The sequence below is a fragment of the Lutra lutra genome, chromosome 5, assembly GCF_902655055.1.
Source record: "Lutra lutra chromosome 5, mLutLut1.2, whole genome shotgun sequence".
NCBI classification, from domain to species: Eukaryota; Metazoa; Chordata; class Mammalia; order Carnivora; family Mustelidae; genus Lutra; species Lutra lutra.
Window position 1 is genome coordinate 59,140,069 of NC_062282.1, and position 19,420 is coordinate 59,159,488.

General features: G+C 43.2%; 1 pseudogene; it reads right to left on the reverse strand.

Moving 5' to 3' along the window:
* Positions 1–261: 261 nt before the first annotated feature.
* Positions 262–19,420, reverse strand: LOC125101149 (disintegrin and metalloproteinase domain-containing protein 17-like; annotated as a pseudogene).

Sequence of the window (19,420 nt, forward strand, 5' to 3'; positions counted from 1 at the left end):
CCTCACAGCATGATGGGTGGGATCCAAAAGTGAGAATCCCAAGAAAAGAAATAGAATTTGCTCATTTCTTAAGGCCTGGGCCAGAAACCGACAAAGTACCATTTATATGCTGTTTTCTATTGATCAAGCAGTTACAGAGCCAAGATTGAAGGGAAGGAGACAGAGCCCACTTTTACATGGTAGAAATGTCAAAAAATTGGGAGGTCAGATTTTAAAACTACCATGGTGTGCTTCTGACCACAAATTATGTTCTTTCTTCACTCAAAATGCAGTTGTCCCATCCAAAGACTCTCCCAAACACCTTGTGCCATCTAGGACAGGCATGAAGTCCAGGTCCTTGTCTTCTGTATTACTTCTAGGTGTGGATGAGGGGCCTTGAGTCCGAATCTTTAGTAATAGCTCTTCAGGAATGATTCTTCTTGATCTGAGTATCTGTGAACAAAAAGACAGATTATTAGGATGCCCCGGTGACTCAGTTGGTGAAGCATCTGATTCGTGATTTTGGCTTAGGTCATGATCTCAGGATTTTGAGATCCAGTCCAGCATCTAGCTGGCTCCACACTGGGTGTGCTGCCTGCTTAAGATTCTCTCTCCCTCTCCCTCAGTTCCTCCCCTCCCCATCCTTAAGAAAATATCTATCTATATTTATATATAGATATAGATAGATATAGAATATAAACAAAATAAAAAGACAGGTTATTTGTCTTCCACACCCAACATACAGTGGTGGGATAGGCATCAGGAAACGGCAATATAATTTTTTTTCTTAGGACCCAATTCTATTTGGTGATCCTCTACACCTCTGTCTTCTGAGCTCTTGGTTCTACCTTCTGGAGTTAGCTGTCCTTTTCCATGAAATGTAAACTGTGTTTGCCCTGAGTGGTTTCTGAGGTTTCTGAGCCTGTTTCCTGCTCATAGAAGTTCTGGAATCCAAAGGCTTTTTTTTTTTTTTTTTTTCACTGTGCACTATTTCCTTCTCTTAGTTCAAACTGATTCTAAAAAATGTTGTTTTTAAATGATCCTTCCTCGAGTTCCTTCCATTGGGGAAAAAGCCATGACCACAAATCTTTTCAGCTCATGTATGTATTTTCTACTTTGGGTGCTTTTTTAGGGACATCCTGTTGTTTAATTAAGATAGAAAAGTGCAGTCTGAAATTCTTCAGGGGCATTTGGCTGTTTGAAAGGGTTAATGAAGTAGTGAGCAGGACCCCTTTGCTGAAGATCACTTTAATTTGAGAAGAGTTTGCCCTCTGGAGAGGCTGGGCATGAGAAGTCATTTTATTTTCAAACCCAGAAAACCCTGACACTTCTATATACTCTCTAAAATTTGCTCTAATACCAAAAAGTTTCTTTTGTTAGCTGCTCTCTTTCCTTTGCATTTTACTATATGTAGGTTGGCCAGGTCATCATATTATGGAATATTTCCTTTTCCACATTACAGAAGACAACAGTGCACCAAATCTTCCACTGCCCACAGGGGTCCCCTTTCTTCCAACTTCCAGTAGCATTTTCTTTTAAGTCATCATCAAGACCCTTAAGATTTTCACTAACATGCTCTTTGAGGCCCTTCTAGCTTTTGCCTGCTGGTCAAACACGATAATTATAATATTGTGATTTATAGTAAGAAATATTGCTAAAAACAACACTCATTTTTATGGCTTATGGTCCTCTGGCTTGATGGTGCTCATTTAGCCTGTTCTCATGCAGGTGTCTCATGAAGTTGCAATTGTCTGGCCAGAGTCATCTTGAAGGTTAGCCCAGGCTATACCAATCTCATCCCTCCTTGGAGAATGTATAATAACCAGGATATGGACAGATTAAGCTAGTTAACTATGGAGAGCCAAGGGGAGAGGCCATGGAGACTTCCAGAGTCAAAATGTTGCAGAGGCTAGTATATTGGGTCATATGCAAGATGGTTAAACAAAGCAAGTCATCTGTTGGAAAAGAAAACCAAGGTGTAAAGATGACAGAGAGCACGGGGCACTCTGATTTCCAAGTCCATAAGTCCTGGCTGTGCTTTGTTTCCATTATATCTTTGTATTCTTACCATAAACATCCGTTTTTGCTGTATTGGCCTAGGGAGATTTCTGTTTCTGACATGCAACATACTGACCTGACATGAAGATCTTTATTGTTCTCAAGGAGTGGTGGGAAGAAATGAGCATGTACTTTAGGGCCATTGATTGAGATATTCATGTTATTACCCAATATTAATGCAAGGAAGTCTATTGAACTTCCCTCAGTTACCAAAATCTGCCAGACACGGGGTATGTGGAGGTGAACAAGGTTGGCAAGGTCCCTGTCCTCATGGAACTCACAGTCTAGTGAGACTCACCCAGAGCCAAGTTCAAATTCTTCCTGTGTCAGGAACTAGATGAGTGAAGTCCCCACTTCTCACCTGGGAAGTGGGCAGCACTTTGTGGACTTGATGTGAAGATTAAATGACATCTGTGTATGTGCATGGAAATGTGGAGACCATATGACACATGAAAGGCAATTAAATATTTTGGTTTATTTTTCCTTGTGTTTTTTCTCAAATTTGGGGCTGGATAATGCTTTGTTGTGGAAGGCTACCCTGTCTCTGCAAGATGTTTAGCAACGTCCCTGGCCTCTACCCACAAGTTGGTGGTAGCACTCCCTCTGACCCCAAGTTGTGATATCCAAAAATGTTTCTATGTATTGCTGGATGGGCCAAGGGGTAGAGATTGGTTGGGCAAAATGGCTGCCTGTCGCAAACCCTTACATCAGATAAAAGGCAGACTTTTATGCCTACAGCTATGGACTCTAACATCCACTTCTGAGTTTAACTTCCCAATCCGCCTGACTCCCTTTCATGGTTTTTTGTTGTTGTTGTTGTTGTTGTTGTTTTGTTTTGTTTTGTTTTTGCTTCCAAGACTAAATGGCATCAGGAAGAAAGTAGATACTAACGCCAATTTGGTAGTGCTGACACTGAAGAAAGGAAAATCCTCACAGTCCCCTCCCTCCTTCCTTCTCTGAGGCCAAGCCCAGTTTTGCCTGTTTAATTACCTGCAGTGATTTCAACATTAACCAGGTCTGTTGATCCACCCTGGCAAGAGAAATAACAGAGTTGGCCAGATCTGATAGTGCAGAGAAATTGGAGGCTTTCCCTAGCACTGTGTACCTCATCTGAGGTTGAGGGTCATAGCTTTGGTGGCTTATAGCTGGAACACACTTGTCATTACCTGAGGGAGAGGAAAAGGGTTCTATTTTCAGTGGTAAGCACAGAATTTCACAATGGGGGGGGGCATTGGCTTAGCTGTCTGATTTGTATGGGGACTAAATTTGCATGGCAAGAAAATGATTTATCCAGAGATTCTGTTTAAAAAACTATACAAGTATCTTAGTTTTCTAAAAGGCCTTTATTTATACTCTACATAAGTTTGGAAAAAAGTTCATTTTAAATATCATAGTGCTATGATAACAATTTTGTTTGGGATGGGGCTTTCTTTTGGCGCAGTACTATTAGAGCCTGTCGGGTAAGACTGACGTGACTCTCTGACTCTCTGTCTTTCCACTGTCTCTCTTGTTCATTTACTGGCCTTCTTCTGTTCCTGAACACCAAGTTTCCTTAAGGCCTTTGTACTTGATGTTTCCTTTTCTTAGAACTTGTGCTGTCTTAGCTGGTGTGCAAAATGCCCTCACAGGCTGAGTGGCTTAAACAATAGAAACCTATTTCTCACAGTTCTGTAGACTGGGAAATCCAAGGTCAAGGTGTTAGCAAGGTAGGTTAATTGGGAGGCCTCCTCTCTTGGCTCCTCGGTGGCCTCCATCTCTCTGTGTGCTCACATGGCCTTTCCTATGTGCATGTACACAGACAGGTGGGAAGAGTAAGCTCCCTGATGTCTTCTCTCCCAAGGACACTAGGCCTATTGGATGAGAGCCCCACCTTTATGACTTCATGCAACCTTAATTTCTTCCTTAGTGGCCCCATCTCCAAATACAGCCACACCGAGGGTTAGGGCTTTACTGTATGAATTTGAGGGGAGGGAACACACAAATATTCAGTCCATAACACTCTCTATTAGGTCTAACTTGGTTTAGTTCTTGGCTCTCTATAACACATCTTTCCTCCCCTTTTTTTCTGTCACTCACTATCCTTCTCTGCTTTGTTTTTCTTCCTGCACTTAATACCACCTAAAATTATTTTACATTAAATGAGTGGTGTTTATTTTCTGTCTCTAGGTCTTAGATTAGTTAATGATTAAATGCGCTTGCTTAAATAAGTTATTTGTTCAACAGATTTTTATTTTGTGCCTACAATGTGCAAGGCACTGGACTTGGTTCTAGGGTTACAGTGATGAAGAAAAGTATGCATATTCCCTGCCCTCATATTGCTTCCAGTGTGGGAGCATTAATTGAATACTTAGTAGGTACCAGGTATGGTGCTGAGAATTTAACCTAGATGATCTCACTTGATCTTTATAAAAATCCTATGATGTAGGTCTTATTGTTTCATTAATTTTGTGAAAGGGACCATTGGGCCCCACAGGGATAAGCCACTTTTTCAAAGTCATTCAACTAGTTGGACCTGGGCCCTAGTCTATGCTCTTGACCACTGTGCTACCCTGCATATGGAAGGCATCTCAGAGTACAGAGCACATTTGAGGGGGTGAACAAAATCATGTATGGCTATAACCTCACTATCAAAAACCTCAATATCAAAAAAGTATTCAATGCTGGTTATTCCCATTAAACATCAGTTAATTCCCATTAAACATAGTATAGATACACTATACTATACACAAGTTTGGATATAAAAACCTATATGCACAAGATTGATATTTTGAGGCATTATTAAGAATGTTATAAAAATCACTGCACGGAATTCCTTTTCTTTAGAGTGTGTGATAGAAAACCCAGTGGAGGCTTTGGAGGCAGGCAGGGAGATTTGAGAGCAGACTTGGACTCATGTCTTTACTCTGTCACTTACTGCCCTTGGAAACTTGAGCAGGTTCTGAGACTTAGTTTTCTTAGCTGTGAAATGAGGATTATAATACCTACTTGATAAAGTGTTGAAATATTCCTGCAAATAGAGGATGCTTAATGAATAGTAGTTAGTTTTTACTGTATTATTTTCACAGTACATTTAAACTATAATTTGAGGGGCACCTGGGTAGCTCAGTCGTTAAGCATCTGCCTTTGGCTCAGGTCATGATCCCAGGGTCCTGGGATGGAGCCCCACGGTGGGCTCCTGCTCAGTGGGGAGTCTGCTTCTCCCTCTGCCCCTCCCCCCTGGTCGTGCTCTCTCACTTTCTCTCTCAAATAAATAAATAAAATCTTTTAAAAAATAAACTATAATTTGATCTTTAAACAACTAACCTGTACAGAAGCGTGGGTGTTATGTACAGTGAGGCTAACCTGAAAGACTGAGTTGTGTAACCTGATCACTAGGAAGGAGCCATTTCTCCATCAGTTCCCCTGAATGCCTCAAGATAATCTTACCAGTCCTAGATTCCCTTTTCCTTGGAAGGAGTGTTTCTGGGACTGGCAGTCTTCCAAGGTTCTAGGAGGTCAAATGAATCCAGGTCCCTTTGACATGTTTCTTTCTCTTTGCCTCTATATTCAATAGGAAGAAGTCTGGGTCTGTGTTAGTGGGTTGGATAAGGAAGAAGTGAGAAGAGGGAAAAAGAAAAAAAAGTCGGACATGGGTTCAAGTTATACCCAGTTCCCATTGGAGCCCCAGAAACTATCCCCTTCCGTTGGGCGGGACAGAAAGAATTAGAATCTTGCCGTCAGGGGTTTGTCAGACCACGTGTCTTCATGCTTTGGGCTGTGGGTGTTTAGAAGGCTGTGGGTTGTGCCTGCTGAATATTCATTCTCACTTCTTATAAAAATAACTTGACTTATTTTCCTAACCCACTCTTAGTCCCTGTTCCAGGTCCAGGTAAGTCTGTAGCCAGGCCTAGCAGTTAGCACCTTCCATTCCTCTTTCCACAGTGATTGGTCCCAAGATGGCAGTATAATTCAAAGCTGGGCCAATGAGGCTCAATTTCTGTGCCTTTATTGGCCGCCTTTCGCCTCAGACACGCTAAACTCTGGGCCTGTAATCTTGCTTCTGCCTTGACCACCTAGAGAGAGCTCAGCTCAGAGTGGAGGCAATAAGGCAAGAGACCTCACAATATCATTCCAGTTCCTCCATCTTATCAGGCTTCCCTTCCAGTTACTTGAACTGATAAACACAGTTCCTCCATTTTTTTTCTTTTCTTAAATCAAGTTGGTTTTTGACACTTGGAGTGAAGAGAGTCCTAAGTAATACATCTGACTTTGTGGAACTGGAATGAGCAGACGAGGCAGCCAAGATGTGAGGGGGTGTGGGAAATCATGTCCTAGAGAAATCATGGGGAGACCATCAGTGTTCACCTCTGCCTCAGGGGCTGCTGCTGGGTGGGGCTGTTGTTTGTCTTGTCTAGTTCGTGCTCTCGAGAGTAGAACTAGATCAAAGACAGGGGTTAAGAAGTAACAGATGGTAAGTATGTTATTTCCAATAGTGATTACTGGAGAAAACAGGTGGAAATTTCTAGTTGGGGAGCGAGTGCCCCATCACTAGAGCTGTCTGATTCCAGGAAGCTGGCCTGCCCCTGCTTGAATGTTAAGCATGGTGGAGGCAGACATATTTAGATTGACTTTGAGCCCCTTTTTATTTTGGGAGTTTCTGATTAGATGCAAATTGTTTGAATATATCATTTCGCCTGGAGTATGTATAAATGAGCCTATATTTCACTAACAAGATGTGCTCTTGTAAGGACTGTGTCTTGCATACCTCTCTAGCTTAGGGCAGACAGAGGACAGGTAACCTGGTAATGAAACTGAAATGCCCGGCATTCTAATCCTGAGTCTGTCACTTGCTTGATAAGTGACCTTGGGCAGTAACTTTGTGTCCTCTCTGTAACATGAGGATCCTATTACCTACTGCTTAGGGTTAGCCTGTGGGTTGGCGGTAAGGCATGGTAAGCACTTCTCTGATAGCTGTTATTAAGTGCTCAGCCCCTGCCTGTGGAGTGAATGGACAAAGGTGTTGGGAGAACCCCAGAGAAAACCCTGCCAACTGGTTTTAGAGAGAAACTCAGAGTGAATTTGGGAGAAAGAAAAGGTGTGGCAGTCAAGGAGAGCTCAGGTCTGCTCTTGCTGATGGGACACAGTGCCTGAATTCTAGTTTCTTCTTTCCTGGATAAACAGGCATGTATCCTATGTTAGGTTCTATAGAAGCTATGTGGGAGAGGGATAGGGACACTGTTCAAGTGATTTATGGGGGACAATGCTCGCAGGAGACAGGGAGTGAGCAGGACTGGCTACACAATTTTTTGGGTCCAGAGCAAAATGAAGATGGGGGGAGCCCATTTTCAAAAGAACAGGGAAAAAGTGTTGTTAAAGATACTAACATATAAAACTTTTTTCTTTCTTCTACCATTTTTCTTTCAACTTGCCATGGTATTTTTTTATTTGCTATTTAATGTAGTTCTAAGTAAAGGAAAAATAAAAATTTAAATTATTAGCATGAATTTTACCGTTTATCTTCATTTTTTAAAAAAATAAAACAATCATCTAATTTATTGTTGGGCTACGGAACTGTCATTTTCTTCTAGTCATTTATAATTTAAACAAAGCAATGGTAAAACTTTACAGATAATCAGACATTAAAAATTAGTTTATGGTAATAGGTCCTTTTTCTTATCAAATATCCAATTGAGGATTTATTTATATACTAAAATGTTACTTATATTTTTCCAAGTTTTCAAAAATGAGGACAGTAGAGTATTTCTCCAAGATGGTTAGGTTTTTAAAAGACCCTAAAGTGATCTGTCCTGGGGCGCTGGGCTGGCAGAATCGGGAGAGTGAGTGACTCTTGATCTCAGGGTTGTGAGTTCAAGGTTGACCTTGGATGTGGAGATTACTTTATTTATTTATTTTTTAAAAAAGATTTTATCTATTTATATGACAGACAGAGATTACAAGTAGGTAGAGAGGCAGGCAGAGAGAGATGAGGGAGCAGGCTCCCCGCCGAGCAGAGGGCCCACGAGGGTCATGATCCCGGGACCCCGAGATCATGACCCGAGCCGAAGGCAGAGGCTTTAACCTACTGAGCCACCCAGGTGCCCCTGGAGATTACTTTAAAGATAAAATCTTTGGAGTGTCCAGGTGGCTCAGTTGGTTAAGCATCTGACTTCGGCTCAGGTCATGATCTCAGAGTCCTGGGATGGAGCCCATCAGGTAGCTCTCTGTCTACCAGACCTTCTGGAAGCAGCTCTTCATTATCTGCCTTTATATAACACACACTTTTGGTGACTGTAGATGTGAAACATTCTTGATATCTTCAGATTTATAAACTAATTTTCCTTTGCCTTTAGTATCATTAGTCTCCGAAGTGGCTCTACATGATATTCTGCCCCATCAGTGTTGATTCTTACTGTAATATCATCATCTCCCATGTGGGCAAGAACTGTAGAGTCAGGCTCACCAACCGCATGTCTGCTGAAGGAGTCTTGCCATTTGCTGGTGTACTCACTTTGATCTTTACCATCTACCACCACGACTTTGAAATTTTGGGAAGAGGTTCAATACTTGATGTCAGGCATAATTTAAACTGCCTTTTCAAGGCTGAAAAAGTCGGTAGTGTTTCTAAATGTGTTGAGGTCAATAGATCCCTTTTTCTTACCGTGTGCTGTTGGATATTGGATAAAGAGAGGGTTTTGTAGTCTGAGAGAAAGAATCAAGCTTTTCCAGTCACTCCGGGGAATCATCCGCAGGTGGCAGCGCCAGCACAAAAGGAGCCACACTGGTCAAGAAGATGAGAGACACGGCTTCATGTTCCCGGCCTGGCCACCGGCTCCACCTCTCTGGGCAGCCTTTGCCTAAACGGGGCTCAGGACACTGCTCACATTGGGAGAGAAGGGGATCTGCCCGGCCCTGCCCCTCAAGCCTCTTTTTCCTCCCATGCCACCTACCAGAAGACTCCCATTTATTTTCATTTTGTACAGTGCCAATTTTAAGTGCAAGTATCATCCAAATTATATTAGTTTGTATTTTTGTGCTTCATCCCCAGAAGGTGCCTCAAGCTAGTCAGAAGACGCAAACACAAGCCAGATCCAGGAAGGTTGGGAGGGAGGGTGTGCAAGGCAGAAAGATACACCAGCACCTGACATGCTGCCTCTGGGCTCAGGAAGTTGAGCTAGGAATGTCCTCTTCCCATATATCACCCATTCTGGTCCACAGTGGAAGGAGACCCTAAGCTTATTTCAGCGTCTGTACTGGGATGTCTAGCTACCTTCACTGGAGGTAGGTGAGAGGCTTGCTCTTCCCACAGTGCTTGCCAAATGTGCTAGGCATTGCCAGCCAGAGGTAAGAACAGCCACCACCTTGCCCAGCCCCACCTTTCCTTGTGTCTGCACTCAGGCCCTTGCTGTGGGCAGAGGGCTGCTGCCATCACTGGGCAGGGCAGGGAGGGAGAGGTGGGCAGAAAGAAGGGTGTAAGGAGGTGGAGGAGGTGGGAAGGTGCTGGGAGGTGGCACTGCCCGTGAGCCAAGGCTCTAAGTCCCTGTTCATCCTTATTAATTTACTAGGACTTCCCCTACAAACAGATTCAAAGATAAACTTTTTAAGAATTTCAAGATGGCAGGTGCAGAGCAGTAAACTCCAAGCTAGAGGCCCTTGTGAGCATTGGACCCTATGTGATTGCCTTCGTCTTAGGTTTGTGAGTATCTCTGACCTCATTTTTTGGCCCATCAATTCTTAATCTCTTTTCATTGTGTATATTAAGCAGTACCCTAGTTGGATGTCCTGATTTGCTCCCAAGATTACTATGTTCGATGAGCCATCTATCTAGATCCTTGCAGGCTAGGGTCCTGGGTCCTTGGCCACTATTCTACCCTCATTGCCCTTTATGGTAATTGTACCCATCTTGTTTCTTATGGTTGTGCTTGTGCTGGTCTTTGCTATTCCGGAATTTTATTATCAAGTTTTTTTCTATTATAGCAAGTCCTTTAGGAGACAGCTACTACAAGCTTCTTGAGGTACTATTGCCAACCTCACCAATATTTCTTTGTTTTTAAGATTTTGTTTTTAAAGATTTTTATTTATTTATTTGTCAGAGAGAGAGAGAGAGAGAGAGAATGAGTGAGTGTAAGCAGGGGGAGCTACAGAGGGAAAGGGAGAAACAGGCACCTGCTGATCAAGGAGCCTGACACAGGACTTGATCCCAGCACCCCAGGATCATGACCTGAGCTGAAGGCAGACGCTTAACTGACTGAGCCTCCCCTGTGGCCCTCACCAATACTTTCTTATCTCCCTGGTAAAGGGAGAGTCCTCCAGGCCTTCTCAAGGAATACGGTCTGCTGGCGGGTTTTCCAGTCTCATCTGGTAGGCCCATTCGAGCATGCCCACTGCTCTGAGCGGGTCAGACCTTCCCTCCAGTTTGCAGTGGCAGTTCTGGCATCTCTGAATTGTTGTTTGGGTCATTGCTTTTTCCAGTCTTTCAAGAGCCTCTCTTCAGCATATTGGAAACATCCTCTGGGACCATCCTGTGACACTGGAGAGAGGACCCCTCTTCATCAACAAACTCTTACCCAGCTTCTATATCACCCTTCTTGATTCATCACCCTTTTAATACTCCCCAGACATTCTCCCTCCCCTAACCCCAGTTTGGGCTTATGCATGTTGGCCAGGTCTAATATATAATCCCTTTCTTTCCTCAGTAGGCCTAGCACCTTCTGAGTTGGTCCATGCTCAGGTTTTTCCTCCATGATTAGCCTGGTGGCCAGGAGTGGAGGTGGGGCAAATCTCTAGGAGGGCAAACATTGTTTATAAAGCCCCCAACTCATTTTTCAGCAAGGTAGAGTGGAGGTGAGGGCTTATCTTCCAGCAAGGGAACAGGGTCAGTTGGTAGGCCCAGAGAGGCTTCAAGTGTACCTGGATTTATCTCTTCAAATAGCCCCTTCCAAGAATCTGCATCCCCTCTTTATCTGTCAGGGCCTTGTCTTTGGTGTGAACAGATGTTCCTAGCAGAGAACTCGGCTACCAGCTCTTCAGCTCTATCAGCCCTCCAGCTGTGAGAGATAAGGGTCTCTCTAAATGCTGCCATTCAGACCCTCTGAAACTGTTTATCACTCTGTGGTCCTCTCTCTTCAGCACATCTTAGCACACCTAGCTAGTTCCATGGTCTCTTTGGTCTGCATTTGTCCCAGACCTCTCAGATGCCAGAGGGACTGTAGAAAGCAGATTCTCAGACTCGGAGGAGAGATCAAAGAAGTTGTTTGGACTTTGGCCCAATTTCTCTGGCAAGTGATTTCAGGATTGAAGATATTGTAAGTCATTGTAACGCATGTCACTGGTACTGTCTCTACTGGGATGGCTTTTGTTATGGGATAAATGAAGAGGCCTGGCAAAATGTGGCGTGCTGCTAGGTTTGCTTTCTGGGATCCCATAGCTGGATAATTATGGACATCACAGGGATCATGTTGGAAAGGATTTTGTTTCCGTTTGGTTCCTGGGATGTTTACTCTATGTTTTCTAATTACTGACCAAGTTGGAGAATCAATACGAAACCTGAAGAACTTAGAGTAAATGCATCGATTTTCTGGGGTGCCTGGGTTGCTCAGTTGGTTAAGCTTTTGCCTTTGGCTCAGGTCATGATCCCAGGGTCCTGGGATGGAGTTGTGCATCAGGCTTCTTGCTTAGTGGGGAGCCTATTTCTCTTTCTCCCTCGGCTGCTCCCCTGCTTGTGCTCTCTCCTTCTTTCTAATAAGTAAATAAAATCTTTAAAAAAAAAAAAAAAGAATCGATTTTCTGTTAGGGATTCTTGGGGAGCCTGGGTGGCTTAGTCCATTAAGTGTCTGCTTTTAGCTCAGGTCATGATCCCAGGGTCCTGGAATCAAGCCCGGCATCGGGCTCCCTGCTCAGTGGGGAGTTTGCCTCTTTTCTCCCTCTGCTCTCTCTGTCTCTCTCTCTATAAACTAAATAAATAATAAGTAAATAAATAAAATCTAAAAAAACCGAATTGTTAGGGTTTCTTACGGTTAGTTTTATATATCAACTTAGCCAGACCACAGTACCCAGATATTTGCTCAAAAACCAGTCTAAATGTTTCTGTAAAGGCATTTTTTAGATGAGATTAGCATTTAAATCAGTAGGCTTTGGGTGCCAGGGTGGCTCAGTCAGTTGAGCATCTAACTCTTGGTCTCAGCTCAGGTCTTGGTCTTGGGGTTATGAGTTCAAGCCCCACACTGGGCGTGGAGCCTACTTAAAAACAAACAAATGAATAGGCTTTGAGTAAAGCAGATTACACTACATAATGTGGGTAGACCTCATCCAGTCAGTTGAAGGCTTTAGGAGAAAAAAAGTCAAGGTCCTCTGAGCGAGAGGGAATTCTGCCTCCAGACTGCCTTCTAAAACATCAGTTCCTCCCTCAGTCTCCAGCTTGCTGGTCTTTTCTGTGGTGTTTGGACTGGGCAACCCCAACTTCAATTGCACAAGCCAATTTCTTTAAAAAAATTGCTCTCTCCTTTCTCTCTTTCTCTATATACATCCTAGTGTTCTGTTTTTCACAGAACTCTGACTAACCTAGGGATATAGTTAGATCTTTTTCTTCAACTGTTCTAGAGAATAGTGTAACTCTGATTGTAGAATGAAGATTTAGGATTCATTCTTTTAAGTGTGACTGATTGAGTTTGAATCCTGCCTCAGTCATTTACTGTGTGATGTTTTAAAAATTTTAATTAAAATTTTATATGTATATAGAAATACAAACACATAATAAGATACAGCTCAATGGTGCTTGGGTAGCTTAGTTGTTAAGCATCTGCCTTCAGCTCAAGTCATGATTCCAGGGTCCTGGGATCGAGCCCCACATTGGACTCCCTTGTCGGCGGGGAGCTGCTTCTCCCTCTCCCACTCCCCCTGCTTGTGTTCTCTCTCTTGCTGTGTCTTTCTCTGTCAAATAAATAAAATCTTTAAACAAACAAACAAACAAACAAAAAAAGATACAGCTCAATGGATTTTCAGAAAATGAACACACTAATGTAACTAGCAAAATAAAAAAAAAATATTACTAACACTCAAGAAATTTCCCTCGTGCCTATTACCAATCACTACTCACACTGTCACTAAGGAAAATCACAATTTTGACTTCTAAAAGAGTATTTTTTAATTGTTGTGTATTGTGTTATTAATTTTTGCATTTTATATATAAGGAATCAGCATGTTTTTTTTTTAAGATTTTATTTATTTATTTGACACAGAGATTACAAGTAGGCAGAGAGGCAGGCAGAGAGAGAGAGGAGGAAGCAGACTCCCCGTGAGCAGAGAGCCCGATGTGGGGCTCGATTCCAGGACCCTGAGATCATGACCTGAGCTGAAGGCAGAGACTTTAACCCACTGAGCCACCCAGGCGCCCCCAGCATGTATTTTTTGTATCTATCTTGTGCTCAACCTTTTTTTGGTATGATTAATTTAGGTGGTTTTATGTCATTATAGTTCCCCCCCATAAAATTTATCTATTTATTTTTTAATTTAAATTAAATTAACATATAATGTATTATTAGTTTCAGAGGTATAGGTCTGTGATTCATCACAAGATTTCATTTTTTGATGGCTTAGTAGTATTCTATTGTACATGTGCGTGCGTGTGTGTGTGTGTGTATGTGTGTGTCTGTCTATCTATCCATCCCACATCTTCTTTATCCATTCATCTGTTGATGGACATTTGGGCTCTTTCCATAGCTTGGCTATTGTGGACATTGCTGCTATAAACATTGGGGTGCAGGTGCCCCTTCAGATCACTATATTTGTATTTTTTAGGTAAATACCTAGTAATACAACTGCTAGATCATAGGGTAGCTCTATTTTCAACTTTTTGAGGACCTCCATACTGTTTTCCAGAGTGGCTGTACCAGCTTGCATTCCCACCAACAGTGTAAGAGGTTTCTCTTTCCTCTGCATCCTTGCCATCATCTGTTGTTTCCTGACTTGTTAATTTTAGCCATTCTGACTAGTGTGAGGTGGTATCTCATTGTGGTTTTGATTTGTATTCCCGTGATGCTGAGTGATGTTGAACATTTTTTCATGTGTCTATTGGCCATTTGGATGTCTTCTTTGCAGAAATATCTGTTCATGTCTCCCGCCCATTTCTTGATTGTTTTTTTTTTCTTGTTTGGATGTTGAGTTTGATAAGTTCATTATAGATTTTGGATACTAGCCCTTTATCTGATATGTCATTTGCAAATATCTTCTCCTATTCTGTTGGTTGTCTTTTGGTTTTGTTGACTGTTTCCATTGCTTTTTATCCTGATGAAGCCCCAATAGTTCATTTTTGCTTTTGTTTTTCTTGCCTTTGCAGACATGTCTTGCAAGAAGTTGCTGCAGGTCATAGAGGTTACTGCCTGCATTCTTCTATAGGATTTTGACGGATTCCTGTCTCACATTTAGCTCTTTCATCCATTTTGAGTCTGTTATTGTGTATGGTGTAAGAAAGGGGTCCAATTTCATTCTACTGCATGTGGCTGTGCAATTTTCCCAGCACCATTTGTTGAAGAGACTGTCTTTTTTCCACTGGACATTCTTTCCTGCTTTGTCAAAGATTAGTTGACCATAGAGCTGAGGGTCCATTTCTGGGTTCTTTATTCTGATCCATTGATCTGTGTGTCTGTTTTTGTGCCAGTACCATGCTGTCTTGATGATTGCACCTTTGTCATACAGCTTTGAAGTCCAGGATTGTGATGCTTCCAGCTTTGATTTTCTTTTTCAGGATTGCTTTGGCTATTTGGGGTCTTTTCTGGTTCCATACAAATTTTAGGATTGTTTTTTTCCAGCTCTGTGAAAAAAGTTGATGATATTTTGATAGGGATTGCACTGAATGTATAGATTGCTCTGGGTAGCATAGACATCTTAACAATATTTGTTCTTCCAGTTCATGAGCATGGAATGTTTTTCTATTTCTTCCTGTCTTTCTCAGTTTCTTTCATGAATGTTCTATAGTTTTCTGAGTATAGATTCTTTGCCTCTTTGGTTAGGTTTATTCCTAGGCATCTTATGGTTTTGGTGCTATTATAAATAGCACCAAAGGGATTGATTCCTTGATTTCTCTTTCTTCTGCCTCATTGTTAGACTATAGAAATGCAACCGATTTCTTTTTCTTTTTTAAAGATTTTATTTATTCAAGAGAGAGAAAGAGAGCACACGTGGGCACGAATTGGGGGCAGAGGCAGAGGGAGAGGGAGAATAGACTCCCTGCTGAGCAGGGAGCCCTATTTGGGACTCTATCCCAGGACCCTGGGATCATGACCTGAGCTGAAGACAGATGCTTAACTGACTGAGCCACACAGGCACCCTGAAATGCAACTGATTTCTGTGCACTGGTTTTATATCCTGCCACTTTTCTGAATTTCTGTATGAGTTCTAGCAGTTTTAGGGTGGAGTCTTTTGTGTTTCCAACATAGAGTATCATGTGAGTGTGGACTTTAAAACAGCCTCCTGATAACTGTGTGACCTTGGGCTAGTTAAGTTTGCACATCTGTGAAATATGGCTGATAATGGCACCTGCTTCAGAGGGTTGTTTTGGCGCATAGTATCAGTTAACCATTGTTTTGGTTTTTATGTTATTATGAGAGTGTGTGGGCAGGCATCAGTGGGGAGCCAAGGCTGATGGTTGGTGTTGTGGATTTGAATGTCACATCCCTATGGGAGTAAGTAGAATAAGGAATGAAGGTGGTTTAGGGAGTGATCCTGGCATTTAACATTTAGTGGACAAAGAAAGAAAAGGAGATGGAGAGGGATGGTATATCCTAGGAAAAGGTAGGGCCACAGAGGCCAGGGGAAATTTGAGTCTCATGAGAAGGAAGGGGGTCATCCTCTGAAACAGAGAATCTGGAGAAACTATCTTTTTTTTTAGTCAATTGGATTTTGCAGTTAAATGCTCCCTGGTGAACTTAGATCAGTTTCAGTGGAGAGGAGGGGACAGAAACCAGATTAAAGCCAATTGAGAAATAAATTGGAGGTGAAGAAGTAGCGAAAAACATAGAACTTTCTCCCAGAATATTTGGCTGTGAAAAGGAGAGAGCTTAAGGCAATGGCTGGAGAAAGTGACCTGTCAGAAGAAACAGAAGTGGGTTGGTTTCTTGTGGGGAAGAGCCAGTTCCATCTTTCCCATCTCTTTCTCCTTCCTTCTTCCCTTCTCCTTCACCCCTTCCCTCCTACCTCCTTCTAGTTGTCTTCTCTAAGCCTAACTTTGTATCATTCTGGAAATGAAGCAAGTGACTAGGAAGGTTTAGGGGAAAGAGCGAGAGCGAGAGTGAGAGCGCGCGTGCGAGAAAGAAGCTACTTGAGGAGGGTGGGATAAACCATGAAAGGCACTTGTACTGAGGAAGTAGAGCGATGGGGTCCCAAGTCCAGGTGGGCCTTTTATCCTTGCCCAGTGTTACAGGAAGGGAGGAGTGCTATCAGTGTGTATCAGTGCAGGAAGGTTTGCAATGGGGGAAATAGGGCAGGGGAGGAAAGTAATCAGGGTTTCTTCCATTGTATTTAGTTGGCTTATTAAGAGCATCAGTAGGCTTGAAATGGGCATCCTTATCTTTCCCAGAGATGGGTAATATTCTCTTCTCACAGAGCTCTGCACAAGAGTGGGAAAAGTGAGGTGGTGTATGAAGGGTGCTGGGAACTGAGAGCCATGCATTGCTGACAGGGGAAAGACATTCACTGAAAATATCTAATTTTGCCTGGTTATTGACTCACATGATGCCAGGACTCAATGACATGAGAGCAGATCTATGGGGGGACCCAGGCACTGGGGTCATGGCCTGATACTTTCTTTTTTGGAATGATTTGATTGTAAGTATTAGGGGACTATTATGAGGTTCCCCTGAGGGCTTAGAAATGAGGAAATCAGATGGCCTCCCATAATCTGATACTGAAATGAACACAATGATGTGCAGCCAGAGGGGGCTGAGTATATCCTAGCTTCAAAACTCCACCTTACACACAGGCCAGATGTCTCCACAGGCTGACACATGTCAGGTGCTTTGGGCACTGATGATATCTGTGGAGATACCGCCTCAACTACTAGACTCCATTTTTAGCTGTTGTATTTGTATGAGTATGGGAAATGCATGTGTGTTTGAAAGCATGTGTGCGGATATGCACATATATTTGGGGGGTCTGGAATTCATCTGCTGTATGCAGAAGTACAAAAAAGAAAGAAAGGTAGGTGAGTGGTGTACAATATACTTAATTTTTTAAAAAAATATTTATTTGAGAGAAAGAGAGGGTATGCACAAACAGAGGGTGGGGCAGAGGGAGAGAGGCTGAGCATTGGAGCAATGAGATCACAACCTGAGCCAAAATCAAGAGTTAGACACTCGGGGCGCCTGGGTGGCTCAGTGGGTTAAGCCTCTGCCTTCGGCTCAGGTCATGATCCCAGGGTCCTGGGATTGAGCCCCACATCAGGCTCTCTGCTCAGCAGGGAGTCTGCTTCCTCCTCTCTCTCTCTCTCTGCCTGCCTCTCTGCCTACTTGTGATCTCTGCCTGTCAAATAAAGAAATAAAATCTTTAAAAAAAGGGGGTTAGACACTTAACCAACTAAACATTCCAGGTGCCCCAGAATTCTTGATTTTCTAATATTATACTTATGTTGCTCATAAATATCCATGAAGCTGAGAACAAAAGGTGTTAATAACCTCTAATTTCTAAAGGGAGGAGTTAGCCCAGCTATGTAGAATATGCTAAATGGGGATCAAAAAATCTGGTCCCATTGCTGCTTTGGGAGTATAAAGAGGTATATAGATGATGAAGAGAGATTGACTAAGAGCAGGAATCCCTGCTCACACATACCTGAAGCTAAGGGCAGAGGCTCCCTGAGAACCACTGAAAGACTGACAAGTATTGCCTGGGGTTTAGAGGGCGATCTGGAACAGAGAACTAGTCCTTTCTAAAATTGAAGGCAAGAAATTGGCTCGAGCCTGCCTAATGAGTCAAGGCTACCACGAGTGGCATGGGCTTCCACCAAGGCAGCTGGCAAAGAAACCCAAAGGATGCTGTCCAGGACAGAGACAGTAGTGATTGGGTTGGCCGGTGAGCTTGTGCGTGCTTGTATGTGTACGTGCATATGCACGCCTGCTTGTGTGGGGACTACAAGTTTATTCTCTGTAGGCATAGTGACGAGGGCTGTTGGGAGAACTCATTATACTGACTTTCTCCTTCAGAGAGCACCAGCTTCCAGTGGCCTCAACACTTCCAGCTAGAATCTCTTCTGCCTCCAGAATTCTCTAGAGGTGACTAGAAGTAACATGTGCCTCAGAGTGAAGGCATTTCACCAGCTTCCCCACATCTTGTGATATTCATGTAGAAATAGACGCACATTGTTGGGCCAGTCTGGGCCTGGTAGCCAGGGACATGGCCCTTCCTGACCTCCACTTTCATTGAACCTCCACACATCCTGCTGTCTATCACTGGTTCTCTGACCTGCTGTCCCCTGCCAGAGAGATGAAGTAACAGAGCCTCTGCCAATGCTGCCCAGGCTTGGGTCACAGGAGCTGTGAGATCTGCTCCTGGCAGAACTGCTCGCCCAGCTGAAGCAAGGATGAACGATTGGGAAAAGTCATAGTTTACCACACTTCAGACAGAGAATGTGAAATCCCAGTACCATGCGGAGAGCAGCCTGCTTCCTGGAGGTTTCTCCACCCTCGCTGCAAACTCTCACTGAGCCCCAGGAGCACTGGCACATATTATGACCGAGGTTCCCCTTCTGTAGTCAGCGTCTCAAATCAAGATGGGACGCGCTCACATTATTAGGCCTTTTCTTCAGAAAGGGTTGCGCTTTCTGTTGGTCTACATGGATTCTAAGCCTGGCTTTATCACTTAACAGCTGTGTGACCCTGTGTGTTTTTTTTGTATTTGTGTGTGTGTTACTCCCCGCTAAGCCTCACTTTCTTCATCCTTGCAGACGATCAGATCTATTCTAAAGGATTGTTGTAGGAATGAAATGAGATGAAACTCATAAAGTGACTTGCGTGATGTTTGGGGGAAAAAACAGGACACACAAATTGTTTTCTTTCCTTGTCAGCTTTACCTAGAACCTGGCTCCTAATAGCACTGTGAGGTGAGCACTGTTTGCTGGGAAGAGGGAGGGCAGCCTCTGTCCCAAACACTTGTATGCTTGCTATGATGGTGGAGAGAATGGGCCTACTCCCCTCAGCCAGCTGCTCCCAGGGGGATGCCACTGCCTGCAGGAGGGGCATCAGTTCTGTGGGCACTGGGGGCCAGGTGTGTTGCAGGGTGAGAGGTCCATGCATAGTGCAAAAACTTACAACCTGAAAGAAAGACCCTGCTCAAGACCCTCTCCTCTGACACCCATCCTCAGACCTAATGGGCTCTTACCTGGCTCCCAGTTGCGGCTTACAACTTGAGACCCATCTTTCAT